General features: G+C 45.6%; 1 protein-coding gene across 2 annotated transcripts in view; it reads right to left on the bottom strand.

The window, feature by feature from the left end:
• LOC147618486 (uncharacterized) overlaps positions 1 to 14,362 on the bottom strand; it is a 129,660-nt gene that overhangs the window by 34,311 nt on the left and 80,987 nt on the right. The gene's annotated exons all lie outside the window — the stretch shown is intronic.

Here is a 14,362-nt window from a genome sequence, read left to right as displayed (position 1 = left end):
CATCCCTGACCCGGAGCATTAGGACCCTCCACCACACAGAGACGGATTTGTGAGGTTCTCCGCCGACATGTCACGCTCCCATCACAATGGCCTGACATTCACTCCACCATCAGATCGGTTCTGGCCAAGGTGGGTATCGACATCATAGTGACAGGGGGACGGCGGGACGCCCACGTGGGACGTGGGAACGCCGTCCCGGATTAATTGCAGCTAACGGGACGGAGGCAGGACGGCCCAGGGGACGGGACGTGACAAGGGGACGGGCGTCCCCGTTCGGGGAAACGGCGGGACGTTGTCAGCCGGGGATGGGGGGGACGTCTGCAACGGCGCAACGGATACAAAAATCGAGCCGTTTTTTTTCGGGTAACAGCTACTAGCCGTTGGCGGCTGGCCGTTTGAGAGTTTGAGAGAGAGAGAGAGAGAGAGAGAGAGAGAGAGAGAGAGAGAGAGAGAGAGAGAGAGAGAGAGAGAGAGAGAGAGAGAGAAATGAAATGAAATGAAATGTTATATTAACCTCTTCAAAAGGCCATAATGACCTATGAGACCAAAAGTTACATCATGGTGGATCTGATACAATGTCTGGATTTAAAAAACCCAGAAAATGAAAAATAAAGATGATACTACTGGCACCTAGAAAATGAAACTGGAACTGGAATATAGTGAGGGGGGGGTACGCTATGGAGGTGAGTGGAATATAGTGAGGGGATACAATATCATGTGGGACGGAGGGGTACACTATGGAGGTGCCTCCATCTCATAATATGTGCCGCATCGGACACTGGCGGATCTCCTCAATATCCTCTGTGGTGAGCACCCTGACTGGGTGTCCCGCATGCCTCGCAAGAATAATCCGAATCTGCCGCTGCAACCTCCGTCTATGCTGGGATGCCCTCCTCCGTAGTCGTGGGCGTCTGGACCACCCAAGCTCAATCGCACGATCAATCAGTGTACCCCTGGTGTGGGCGGTATCCATGTCCTGCTGCTGCTGTGGTCCATCTGGCGCAGTGATGGCTGGACTAAAGAAATCTGTAATGTGCCTCTGAGTGTGGCTCTCTGTGCACCTAAGCAGGCTATCTCTATGTCTCCGCAGTTCAAGCAAGAACAATCCCAAACACCTCTGGTCCTGGTACCCCATGACTCTGGAAAGTGGCCCAAAACCCTCTCTGAATAAACAGTGGAAACGACCACGTATCTCATAGTATGCAGTACAATGGCATATATAATGCAGCTCTGTCTCTGGCTCCCCATGGCATACTCGGCATATCTTGGCCTCAGCTGGTATACCTCTATATCGGCCAATCTCAATCTCAAGCTGGTGTGAGGATGTGCGAATCTGACCAATAGCACATCGTACTGCATGAGACAAGTGTACATCCATGTAACTGGGTCTGATCACAAAACCATCTGCTGTGAGCTGAAGAAAATGCTCTCTGTAGAAAGCCATCTTCGTGCCCAGCTCCTCAGTCGGCTGTATCCATGTCCTCCTAATGTCCAGCTGAACTAAATCCTGACGGATGAGTCTGGTAATCTCTGTCCGTGTGAGAATGAGAGAGGGTGCCTCCAGAGAGAGAGAGAGAGAGAGAGAGAGAGAGAGAGAGATAAAGCTGCCATATGCTATATAATGGGCTTATGCTACTCCTCTTCTACTCATTGCTCAAGCCTTCCAACTTCCAAGACTTGAGTACCTCTAGGCTCTCCACCATCTCCCTCTCCTACTCAAGCTTTCCTCTCCACTATCTCCCTCTCCTACTCCACCACCTTCCTCTCCACCCTCTTCTACTAAACTACTTCAATCTTCCCTCTACCTCTTGAATCTTCTCCTACTCTACCCTCTAAGCTCTCTCCACCCTCTTCTACTAGACTACTTCAATCTTCCCTCTACCTCTTCTCCTACTCTACCCTCTAAGCTCTCTCCACCCTCTTCTACTAGACTACTACTAAGTTACTAACTATTCATGGCATCCTCTTCTCGTGCGGGCGGTAGGAGTAGAACGGATGGGTGGTCATGGTGGGATAAGGTCAACTTCGAGCCTCCTACTCATGCGGGGGGTGCACGTCCATGGACATGCAAGCTTTGCCCATATAAGCGTGTGGGTGGGGCCAATAGGGTGAGGGCCCATTTGTTGCATGAGCCCGGTCATGAGGTGAAATTTTGTGAGCGGGTCACACCGGAGATAAGAAAGGAGCTTCCTGCAAAGCTTGCCGCCCATCAAGCTTTGAATGCAAGCCAAAGGGTGCGTGGAGTGGATCCCAACACTTATGTCACTCCAACCCAAACATCAGGTTCTACATCGGGTGGTGGTGCATCTTCATCTACCCCTCTACCACGTCCTCCTCGTGGCACTACTCGTGGCTTCACACAAGCCGCCTTCTCAATGCCGCAACCTAGTCCACCCTCTCTCTCTCGTCGGCAAAGTACTCTTGAGGGGAGTTGGGATCCCAAAAAGAAGGAGGAGGTTGATGCCGCGGTGGCCCGCTTCTTTTTTCATGACCATATAGCTTTTCGTGTGGCACGGTACGTATTTCACTCACATGATTTCATCATCATGTCTCACGAGTCACGATTCACGGATCACCATTTTGCCATTCTAATTACTTACCCTCTTTCTTTTTGAAATGATAAATAGGTTTCACTACTTCAAAACGATGGTGAAGAAGATTGGCGAGTACGGTCACTACACACCTCCATCCTCTGAAACCTTGCGGACCACTATGCTTTGACAAGGAGAAATGCCTTGTTGAGCAAGCGGCGGTAAACACAAAGAGACAATGGGCTCGCAATGGAGTCTCTTTGATTGCAGACGGATGGAGTGACACGCAAAAAAGGTCTATCCATGGCCTTGTGGCATACTCACGGGGGGAGATGTACTTTGTCTCCTCACATGATGCTTTAGGGACGGGAAAGAGTGCGGATGTACTTGCTGCTGAGTGGAGTAGTGCTATCGAGATTATCGGCCCCGAATGTGTGATCGGTTTCGTCACGGATGGTGAGGCGACAAATAGGGCAACGGGAGCTATTGTTGAGAGTATGTATCCTCATCACCGTCTCTTTTGCATGGCACATTGTCTCAATAATCTTTTGAAAGATATTGGGAAATTGTCATGGATTGAATCGGTGATTGATGATGCATGTGCAATTGTGACCTTCATCAACAATCACACATACCTTCGATCCGAGTTTGGGAAGAGGTCCACAAAGGTCCTTCTCAAGTACTCGGACACTCGCTTTGCATACAACTTTCTTATGTTGCATCGCTTGAAGGATTGTCAGGGTGCCGTGCGGCAACTATTCATCAGTGATGAGTTTTGCTCCTCATCTTTTGCACGTACACAGGTAGGGATTTCGTGCAAGAAAAAGGTCGACGATGCTGATTTTTGGGAGGACCTCAAGCGCACTGACGCCATGGTGCATCCCATTGTCCACTTGCTCAGGATTGTTGATGCTATGCAGCCATGCATCGGCAAAGTATATGAAGCCATGGACCAGATGATAGAGAGTCTTGAGAAGCTTGAGCCAGACGTAGATAGATATGAGGAGATCCACTCGCTTTGTGTGGCGAGATGGAGCTCATATTCCTCTCCTTTACATGCAGCTGCTTTTATGGTGGACCCAGAATTTCAGGGAAAAGGGCAGGAGGGTGATAAAGAGGTGAGCAACGGTTGGAGACTCATCTTGGATCGCCTCACGCCGGATGCAGAAATCAGGCGCAAAATTAGAGACCAGATCTCTAATTACAGGGCATTTCAAGGCTCATATGGATGTGCAGATGCACAGCAGGACAGATTCAAGGTTGGTGCAGCATTATGGTGGGAGGACTTCGGATCAGATGGACCAGAGCTACAACAGTTGGCGATCCGGATCTTGAGCCAGTCCGTTAGCTCTTCTTGCCTAGAGCAATTATGGTCCTCCTGAAGTCACATTTCATCAAAGAAAAGAAATCGGCTTGGGGTGGAAAGAGCTAATGATCTTGTCTTCATTAGCGCAAACTTGCGCATGCTTGGCAAGAGTGCAAGATGCAATGCCGATACTTTTACACAGTGGGAGATGGAACAAAAGGAGGCAGCTACAACTATTGCACAGGAGGGTGGGACAGATGGTTCTCATCATGAGCCTTCATCGGATGACACAAGCCCCATCCACACTTCACGCACTCATGATCATGAGGCTAGCACCTCTCTTATTGGGAGCGCAGAGTATGAGAGCGAGTGACTTATATTTTGTATCGCCTAGGCCTCAACATCTTTTGAGTATATCTATTTAATGTTATCAACTTTAAAGTCTTTCTTTTCCGACTTTGCAAGTCTTGACTCTTGACTCTTGCACCTCGTAGCGTAATTTAATTTTAAATGTAATGTGTATCATGATTCATAACTTTTGGAGTTAGAAAGCTTGTTGTTATTGATTCTTGATTCTTTACTCCTCTAAAATTAACAATTTTGAGTGCCGTCCCCACCCCCCGTCCCCGTTCCCTACCTTTAGCCGTCCCCGTCCCCGTTCCTGTCACCCGTCCCCGTCCCCTGGTAACTATGATCGACATTAGCTGATCACACCATATCTCACTCTACACAGGATCATATGTTGATCACATGTACTGTCCACCGATGTTTTCATTTTACTTTTTCTTTCAGTTTTCCATGGCTCAGTATATCCATGGTACCATTGTATTGCTTTTGGTCTCATAGGCCCTTGCGGGGGGACACACAGCCGACAACCCAACAGCATGCACCCGGTGGGACTCTAGTTGAGAGAGCTATCCAGTTGGGCAGATCCAGACGCCCGAGGGTTCATGGATCCTCACATCAAAGATGGTGCCTACATCGGAGGATTCAGAGCATCATTGCGAGGCATCGGGCTCGTCCGACCAGGCATCTCACTATGGCAGATATCGAGGCCATCCGACGAAGACCCATGCTAGAGCTCCTAGGATGATTACCACATCAGCCATATACTGTTGTACTCACTGTCACTTTTGTACTCCCCCATATTCATGTATTCATGTATTCATGTATCCATGTACTCATGTACCCCATGTTGACTAGTAGCATTAGCTTCCCGCTCTCCCTAGTTGCTGCTTCTGGATGCTCCCTACTGATGTATTGTAGGGCTAGATACTTACCTTCAATTCTTTCTTTTCTTTTCCAGACAGTGTATCAAATGTCACATGGTTGTAACTTTGGTCTCATAGGTCACTTTGGCCTTTTGAAGACGTTACGCAGGGTCATGGAGTTTGAGGATCAGAGATGCCTGGGATTGTTTCTGCTTGAGCTCAAGAGACACAGAGAGACCCTCTTGGCAGACAGGAGGCCAAGCCATGATGTACCTAGACAGAGGACCTAATAGATTTCTTCGGCACCAGCACCAACAACCCAGCCCACACACTTCATGATACCTCCTCCATTGGACCATCAGGGCACCGACCACACTCCCAAGGAGTCACCACTGATAGAGCAGTTATCTTATGTCGTGCTCGTCGGCCACGCCCACCAGGATCCCAACCACGGCATCCTCACCATCGCCAGATCAGACCCATTATTGCTCGGCAGCATCGGAGGCGCCTACCTCGCTTCTACGACCTCTCCATTCTAGACAACCCCATGGCGGAGATACTTGATCTAAGGAGAGGGCAACACTTCAACTGATCAGCATCTCGGATCATCTACCTGATATACATTTTTCAGTATTTTCCAGTATTTTCTACTCAGTATCATCTCGAAGTCTTGCAGTTCTGTTCTTATAACTCTAGGACAATCAGTTTATTGTACTTTTTAGTCTCATTTAGTTGTTCTCTTTGATGAGACACCAACTTCAAATGTACTCTCAGTTTTGGTCTCATAGGCCCACTATGGCCTCTTAGAGACGTTAATATATCATTTCATTTCATTTCTCTCTCTCTCTCTCTCTCTCTCTCTCTCTCTCTCTCTCTCTCTCTCTCCATGCATATAGCTTTGCATTCTCCTAGTAGTAGAGCTCCATCTCCTCCCCCACTCATTGTACTTATTGCACACCCAGATTCAGCTTTTTAGTTCAGTACTTTTTCATTTTGTTGGGATGACAGAGGATACCCCATACAGGTACACCAATTTGTCTCATAGGCCGAGTTCGGTCTTTTGGAAGACGTTAATAAAATCTTTCTTTCTTTCTTTCTTTCTCTCTCTCATTGGGTCTTTTAGACGCTTGATATATCTTTCTTTCTTTCTACAGTTCACTTTTCTCACCCTTTCTCTCTCTACACGACAACTGACTATCACCCGCCATAGCTCGTTCGTGCACCCTGGTTTCCTGCAAATTGGTATCAGAGCCTACTTGCGAACCTGTTGCTCTTCGCCGCCTATGTCAATTGATGCTTGAGATCGCCACTACAAGGCTCGAGGTCAACATGATGATGTCCACTGTACCTGACACCAAGTGTGTGTGCTGACTTCTTGTCACCATCACGGTTGGTTCTGCTTGCCACCGACCTTGTAGTGTGGCTGTTGAGACCTTACTTCTACCCGACACCTATCAGCAACTCCTATCGCTGCCTAGTCAACAACACTGAGTATCCGGTCCAGCCGCCCACGACCTGGCATCACGTCAACAACACGCTTATGTACCTGTAGATTCAAAGTCAATGTTATCACGGATCTCCCCCTTGGTGACAGTCTGATCTTTGCATGACCAAGGCGGAGCTTCACCCAACAGCGGACCTTGCCTACTAGGCCCACCGGCGAACCTAGTGCTGCTGCTTCTAGTCTTGGTACCCTTTGCATAAACCTTCAAAATGGATTGGGCAACTTCATCAAGCATTTATCTTGTGGACAAGTTCTCAAGAACTAGGTTTCTGACATGGCAGACCAAGATGCAGTTACTCTTGATGTGGGAAGGACTATGGGAGATTGTCTCCACTGATGAGAGTGCTCCTCCGACTGAGGGACCATAGTTGAAATCGACAATCAACAGGCAATCGCCATCATCGGCCTCGGACTTGCGGATCGTGTCAACTTCAAATCAATGGCCAACCAAATCTAGAACAAGTTACAAGGTATCTTTGGAAACAAAATTACTAATTACAAAGTATTTTTGAAGCTTAATTTTTATGATCTTAAGATGGAAAACAGTGAAGAATTAAGAATTAAGAACTAGCTTTAAAAATCTTGAGAAAGAGCAGGAGAAGCAGCATGCAAATCTGATAGCTAAAGAAGAGGAGCCGAGCGAAGAAATCAACGCAGCAACCGTCCAAGTCTCCCTCAAAGGAAGACTATGATTGGGCTTCTTACGTCCCCCTTTTTTTTGTGAGTTTTGTTGGGTTCTCTACCCGAGATGTAATACTCCTATGTGTTTTTCATGTGTGTCTTAAAGGGCCATAATGTTATAAAAGGCTCCTTTCTCATATAAATCTCATGTTAGGAGCTAGGGGCATGACAAAGTATTGACCTCCCTACTTCGGTCCAAAACCCTAACTAGATAGACTCTATGACCGTGGCAAGAGAGGTGACACATGGTGAGTCTGGCTCTAAGGCAACATGAATGGGGTAGGTGGTAGCATCTTTTCTTGTGTAAGGGTCTCACCACCTTCACTGCAAAGGGGGGGGGGGGGGGGGGGGGGGGGGGGGGGGGGGGGGGTTTATTGGATATTCAGAGTCTCACGTGTGTGAAACGACCCTTAGATGTGTTAGTGTGTTTATGTGTGTGAACAACCTCTCACAGCCACTTATAGCTAGATATTATGTGTGAATGTAATAAGCAATGATGTCATAGGCCTGCCATGTGTCATTGCCCTAGTGTAAGTGATGTTTAAAAGACAAAGGTGTTAGAAGTGACATTGGGGATATGGGCATATGGTTCTATGGTCAAGAGACAGCCATAGCATGTGAAAGAGTCTTTTGGTTGTGGTCCATTCTAGGCAACGGGTGCTCTTTTTGATACACTTTTTGGATTAGGTAGATGGGATTATCCCTTAATCATCTTTTAATCACTTTTGTGAATAGGTTGGCTACCAATATGAGACTTGTCTCTCCACTCTACATTGCTATTGTGTTGAGCTCTTGCTTCTTCTCTCTTCATTCATCATGGATTCCAACATGGTATCAGAGTCATGATCTAGCTTGTGATAAACTTCAAAAACCCTAGAAATGAAGCTTGTGGGTCTGTTACCTCTTTGCCTCCAGCCCATGGAGGGTTGACTCCTTCTCCCACACCTCACCATTCACCATACTACAACTGGAGGCCTTTGCCCAGCTCAGAGGCGCAAAGGGGGAGCTCCTCAATTGAATCAATGGAGGCGCCAAGTTGCTGATATCTTCGCTATAAACAAAACCTGCATTTTTTTGGGAAACGCAATGGCGCACTATCCATGGAGTTTCGGCCTAATTTCTCAAGTACTCACAGGTTTCGACCATGGCAAATCCGTTGGTGCTGTCCGTTTGACAAATGGTGGATTGCATTACTCACTTCAGCTCTGTGCAACCTTCAGAGACATGTTTTGGTAACATCTTGATTAAAGCTTGATTACTTTGTTTAATACAATGGTTATGGGCTTAAATCATAAGCACATAGAGTGCTATTTCTTTCCCTTGGATCTTTCTTAAAGAAAACATGTGGAAGGCGTTCAATCGAAAGCTCCAAGATGCCACTATTTTCTACTCCAAAAATATCAATCTTTCACTAATCAATGATTAATGATTGATTAGTCACCAACAACCTGTGGATAATTAGTAAGGTATCACTTATGCCTTCACCAAGTGAGTCTTCCAATGCAAGATATATCAAACAAAGAAAAAAGGTCAAGAAATCTAAAGCCAAATCCAAAGCCGAATCTTATTATTAAGTGATGCAAAAAAAAGATGGGTTTTTCTGATTTCCTTGCTACACATGCATTTGTACGGGAAAGTAGGTTTTTAATCTTCAATCTTTGATCTCTCTTAAGGGCTTATAGACATTGTCCTTGGACCATTTTTCCAAGTGGTAAGACCTACCCACATCATGTCCAACTCATCCAAATCTGAAAAGTTTGAAGGTAGTTGTTTCCATACATAGTAAACCAAAATTAAATTTATGCTGATGAAGAAGGGATTGTGGGGTGTTACAAATAGAAAAGAGAGAATGCCTACAACCAGAGAAGGGGAGAGCATCTTGGCTAGCAAGGATGAAAAGGCACTGGCAATCATTGCCTTAGGTTTAAGTGACAAGTACATCCATACATAGTAAACCAAAATTAAATTTATGCTAATGAAGAAGGGATTGTGGGGTGTTACAAATAGAAAAGAAAGAATGCCTACCACCAGAGAAGGGGAGAGCATCTTGGCTAGCAAGGATGAAAAGGAATTGCAATCATTGCCTTAGGTTTAAGTGACAAGTACATCCATCATATAGATGGAAAAGGAGCTTCTCAAGAGGCCTGGAATACTCTTGATACTTTGTTCGGAGCTCAATCTAAAAACTCAAAAATCAGTTTGCTTATTAGACTCTTTGAACTGAAGATGAATCCAAAAGAATCCCTTCCAGCTCATCTAAATTACATCAAGAGTATCTTAACCCAACTGGCAGGTATCAAGAAACACACATTGAGGAAGATGTTATCATAGCAATTCTTCTAAAAAGTCTCCCTGAGGAAGAATATAGTAACATTGTTACTACTCTTACCAACTTACCTGTACCTACATTGATGGATGTTGAAGCATGTTTACTCGAGGAGTTTAACAAAGTTAAGCAGAGGCAAAGTATGTCAGAAGGAGCATTTTTCAACAAAGGAGGATTTAAGAAGTTTGGTTCAAAAGCTCCCTTCAATGGCTCACATCTAAAAAGGCATTTTCCTACGCAGTCCTACAACTTCTGTGGAAAAACAATGCATGAAGAGAAAGATTGTTTTTTCATAAACAAAGCACAGAAGGCACTTCTTCAGGTACCGATAAATCAAGTGATGAAGAAGTAGAGACCTCAGCAGAGATCAAATTTGCTCAAGATGATTGTGCTTTCTTAACTAGCTAGAACTATCCCACCTATGGTCACCCCTCTATCCTAAGTGAAATGTAATCATAACAAGATGTCTACACCTGCCCCCGTGTCTGAGCCATCCTAGCTAACTTCTATGGCCAGCTCCTTTGGACAGCCCACCCTCATCGCTTCAAGACCACTCCCGCCAAAGGGTATGGCAGCACGCGAGTTGTCTTGTGGCCCAGCAAGAAAAGTTTCTTGGACTCACCATTCTCCAAAGATGAAATCGAGCAAGCTCTTCATGCTTTAACCCACCGGAAGTGAAAATGGGCTTCTCGACTCCCTCTTCCAACAAAATTGGAATCTTATGAAGAAGGGCCTACAAGAGGCTTTCAATGAGGTCAGGTGAGGGCCTTATCCATCTGATCCTTAAAGACGGGGGTGCTCAATTCAAGGTGCAACAATCATGCCCCATCATACTCCTTGGCACTGATTACAAAATTCTCACCAAGGTGATTAGTCGTCATCTTCAACCTCATCTCCCAGACCTCAATCATGGCACACAAACGGGTTTTATCCTGGGATCAAAGTATCCTGGATAATATCGTCACCTTTCGAGAGGCAACAGCCTTGACCCAAATTCAACCAAAGGGTCTTGCGATTCTTTTCCTCAGCTTTGAGAAGCCCTATGATAAAAGTTGAGAGGTTGGAAGCAATCATGCTCGAGATGGGTTTTTGGCAACTTGGATTCAAGCAGTCTCAGCCCTCTAGTCGTTGGGTCCTCATTCAAGGCATGAGAGGGAAGTTCTTCCCTATCTCCCACTCAAAGCGCCAGCCTTTGCCCATTTTTTAATGCTCAACTTTTCACTTTCCCCCCTATTGCATTTCTTCCCTTTTTCATCCCTCTCTCCCCCTTCTTTTTTCTTGGGCAGAATTCATTTTTGCCAAATATCGTGCTACTTTGCTTCTTTCTCCACCAAAATTTACAAGTAGCTTCATCTCTATCATAGCTATCATGTGATAAAGTTTCATTCCATTGGGATAAAACCTGTGTGAGTTATGACTAATTTTGCATTTCTTCCATGTAGTTACTCTTTCTAAGGGAAAATTTTGGTCGTAGCTTTCTCTCTGCTATCTTGATCTTCTTGTAGATTTTCATCTCATTTAGATAAAACTCTAATGAGTCCTTGCTGCTTTGTCATGGCATCAAATGCTTGGTTCTTAATGCCTTTCTACATTCAGAATTTTTATGTTGCAGAGCATTTCATTAGTTTATAGTTGGTAACACGTACTAAATTTTTTCATTTTCTTGTTTTGTTGAAATTTCACTGTACAGAGTGAGGTAAGGAGTGTGTGACCCTTTTCTAACCTCTTCATAGCGGAGTTACATGAGCAGTTTACATTTTGGAGAGTCTTCATTAGCTTTCAACTTTGCAAGTCTCTTCCGAGACTCTTCGATGTAATGACACTTTCCTTTCTTCTTCTTGGTGTCACCGTGTGTGACGAGTCTACTCTGCATTTGTTCCTAGAGAAAAAGGCTTGGTCTACTCTGCTTGCATCACCAGTGGATTTGTTCTTCCTTGTCTTTTTCTCATGGAGAACTAATCCAACCAGCTCCTCAAAGGATATAGGATTGCCTCCTCCTCTCATAGAAAGATTCAAAGAAGTATGAAAACTGTGATAGGACTTAGATAAGAAATTAAGAATGGTGGTGACCAATTTCCTGTTATCAACTACCTCATCTATATCCAGCAGTTGTTCTTTTAGGTTTGTTATCTTGGTAAGATGATCGGCGATGGAATCACCCTCATTCATGGTCAAGTTGTCCAGCTTCCGCATCAAGTATATGACTTGTGCTTCATTACAGGATTGGAACATGGTCTCGGGACCAACAATGCATCTCTACCAAAACTGCAAGATCGAATGTGAGGTATGATGACCGGTTTGACTGAGAAGCAATCATGGACACCGCCTTGGCATCTAGAGAATCCCACCTACATTGTACTTCAGCGGAAGGAGGACCCTCTAGAATTCTCGCAACCGCCTGAGCAACTGTTCTGGCCCCACTTGCTATGGATGCTGCTATTGATGACGAGGTTCATCCCCAGTGACAATCTCCCATCACCCCTTGGCTATCAACAACCCTTGAGGTACCCTATACGCTTGTAAGAAAATACTGAATGATGACTCGAATGTGTACACAAGACACTGGGATTTGTCAAAATTTAGGATGTGATTGCTGAAGTATACCAGGAACATGATGTATGAGCAAAAAAAAGCTCAGAGATATTTGCACAAGAACAAGAGTGCCTGTGGAGCCTTCGACTACAATGATTCACCCCTTTAAACAAGAATCCCCAAAAAATGCAACACACAAGCTTTGAATTTGACAAAAATGATGGATGCGAAAAAAAAAGCCCCAAACTTTATGTACCTATGTATACAAGATGTTCCACTAGAGCCGCCCATCTAGTGGCATGCAGCTTTGAACCAGCGGCACAACCAGCCTAATACACGGCAACAGCACCTCTGTGTGGGCGGCAGCGACTAGAAACCATAGTCACAAGGGAACGGGAACGTTTTGGGGAACGGATGACTGTTTGGAACGGGAACGAAAAGCTTGAATAAAAGGGAACGGAATCGGGAACGCCACATCATTGCATAAATGTGTTTATAAATTTACTTTATATATCTGTAAATGCTTTGGAAAGAGGCATAGTAAAGAAAGAACCTCAAACCATCTCAGTAGTGGCCATGATAATGCATAGATGTGTTCTACATGATACATAGTTCACTTATATTTCTTACATGGTCTGCGGTGCCATTTTGGAACGGGAACGGGAACGGCTATCTCTATGGAACGCGTTCCCCCGTTCCAAGAGCTTGGAACGACGTTCCCTTGTGACTATGCTAGAAACAGCTGCTGGAGGCGGTGGCTCTAATACCACCATTGGTCCCTAGATGAGAATGGGCAAGAAGCACGACTAATGGGAGAGAGAGATTGTATGACCAACAAGATAATCAGCACATTAAACAAAGGATTAAGGGTAAGAACACAAGAGTCTTGGAGAGCATAATAGTCCTTTTTACACGAGAGGCTTCCCTTTACAAAGCGTGTGCACATGCTGCCACCACACATGCCACATGTCAAGGCATGATGCCAAGTGTTCCTCAAAGGGGTCACCTTTACACATCATTGCTTACATAAGATCCTTCTAAGAGGTCCCAACTGAGTTAGTGTAGTGGTCAAGCTTGTGACTTGTAACCACTAGGTTATGAGTTCAAGTCCCACTAGGCTCTCTCATGTTATAAAAGGGACACCTATGCTCGCTTGATGTGTTTGGTTGCTCGGGCTCTTGCCCCTTGAACACTCGAGTGACTACTCCTCCTCGGGTGGTGGATCACCCGAGATAGGAGGATCCATACGAGACCCCTCCGCTGTTCCAGCGCTCGACTCATCGCGGTGGTCATGGGGGATGCCTAATTCGTGGCTCTTGCCCGATGGTACGTGGCCCTTGCCCGACCATGATAATTGGCTAATTGTTGGAAGGGGAAATCGGCTCCACCCACTTGAGTGGGCCCCGGGTGTGTACGAAAAAAAAAAGATCCTTCTAAGAGGTTCCCCCACATGAAAAGGAACCCACACACTAGCAGCTATTCACACATACTAGAGTTGCATCATTTAAACCTAATCTTACACACACTAGAGTGCTAGTTTACACAACCACCTAGCACTGGTTTATTCATACATTAATCACTATTAATATTTAACAAGGGGGCCTAGAAAGTCATTGTCCAATCCCCACAAAGGGGGGAGCATGGCATTCTCAATCCAAAGATTTGTAGGGCAAGCTTATTTCCCGCAGCCTACAGCCGAGAAGAGAGCCATGGATAAATTTTCTTCTTGCCCGCACCCCCTCTTGCAATGGCCCATGGCAACCATCATCAAATGAATCTTCCCCACCGTCCCTATCCACAAATCCAATAGCTCTTTTGAAGAGGACAAGTTTGTGGACAGCTCCTTCCACACTTGGGAAGCCCTACACCTTGCTCTCTTCTTATTACCACCCTCATGTGATGAGGAGCGTTTTCGCCAATCCTTGATGTGGAATGAGCTCATCTCTCCTCCCTCGTTTGGAGCCTTCTCCCACATCTCCTTGGGGCATCTCATCTCAAGCCTGGCACAAGCAGTAGTCTCTTGGCTATGTTTCACCCCCCCCCCCACCCCTCACCCCCCCTAGATTGAATACACTTGCAAATGAATGAGAAAATCACACTGAAGATAAGCTAGCTTCTCTCAACACATCTCTGGGGCCGGAATGGGCCGCCCCCCCTTACAAAAAACTTCATTCCACAGAGAGTTTCTTTAGTACAAATATGAGGGTGCTATGCACCAGATTTCCAACACAAGCATGAAAACAATAACAAAGAAAACAAGAGAAACCTTAT

This window comes from Cibotium barometz, chromosome 35 (genome assembly GCF_041138505.1).
Source record: "Cibotium barometz isolate CiBa-2024 chromosome 35, ASM4113850v1, whole genome shotgun sequence".
NCBI classification, from domain to species: domain Eukaryota; kingdom Viridiplantae; phylum Streptophyta; class Polypodiopsida; order Cyatheales; family Cibotiaceae; genus Cibotium; species Cibotium barometz.
This window is presented reverse-complemented; position numbering and strand designations above follow the sequence as displayed.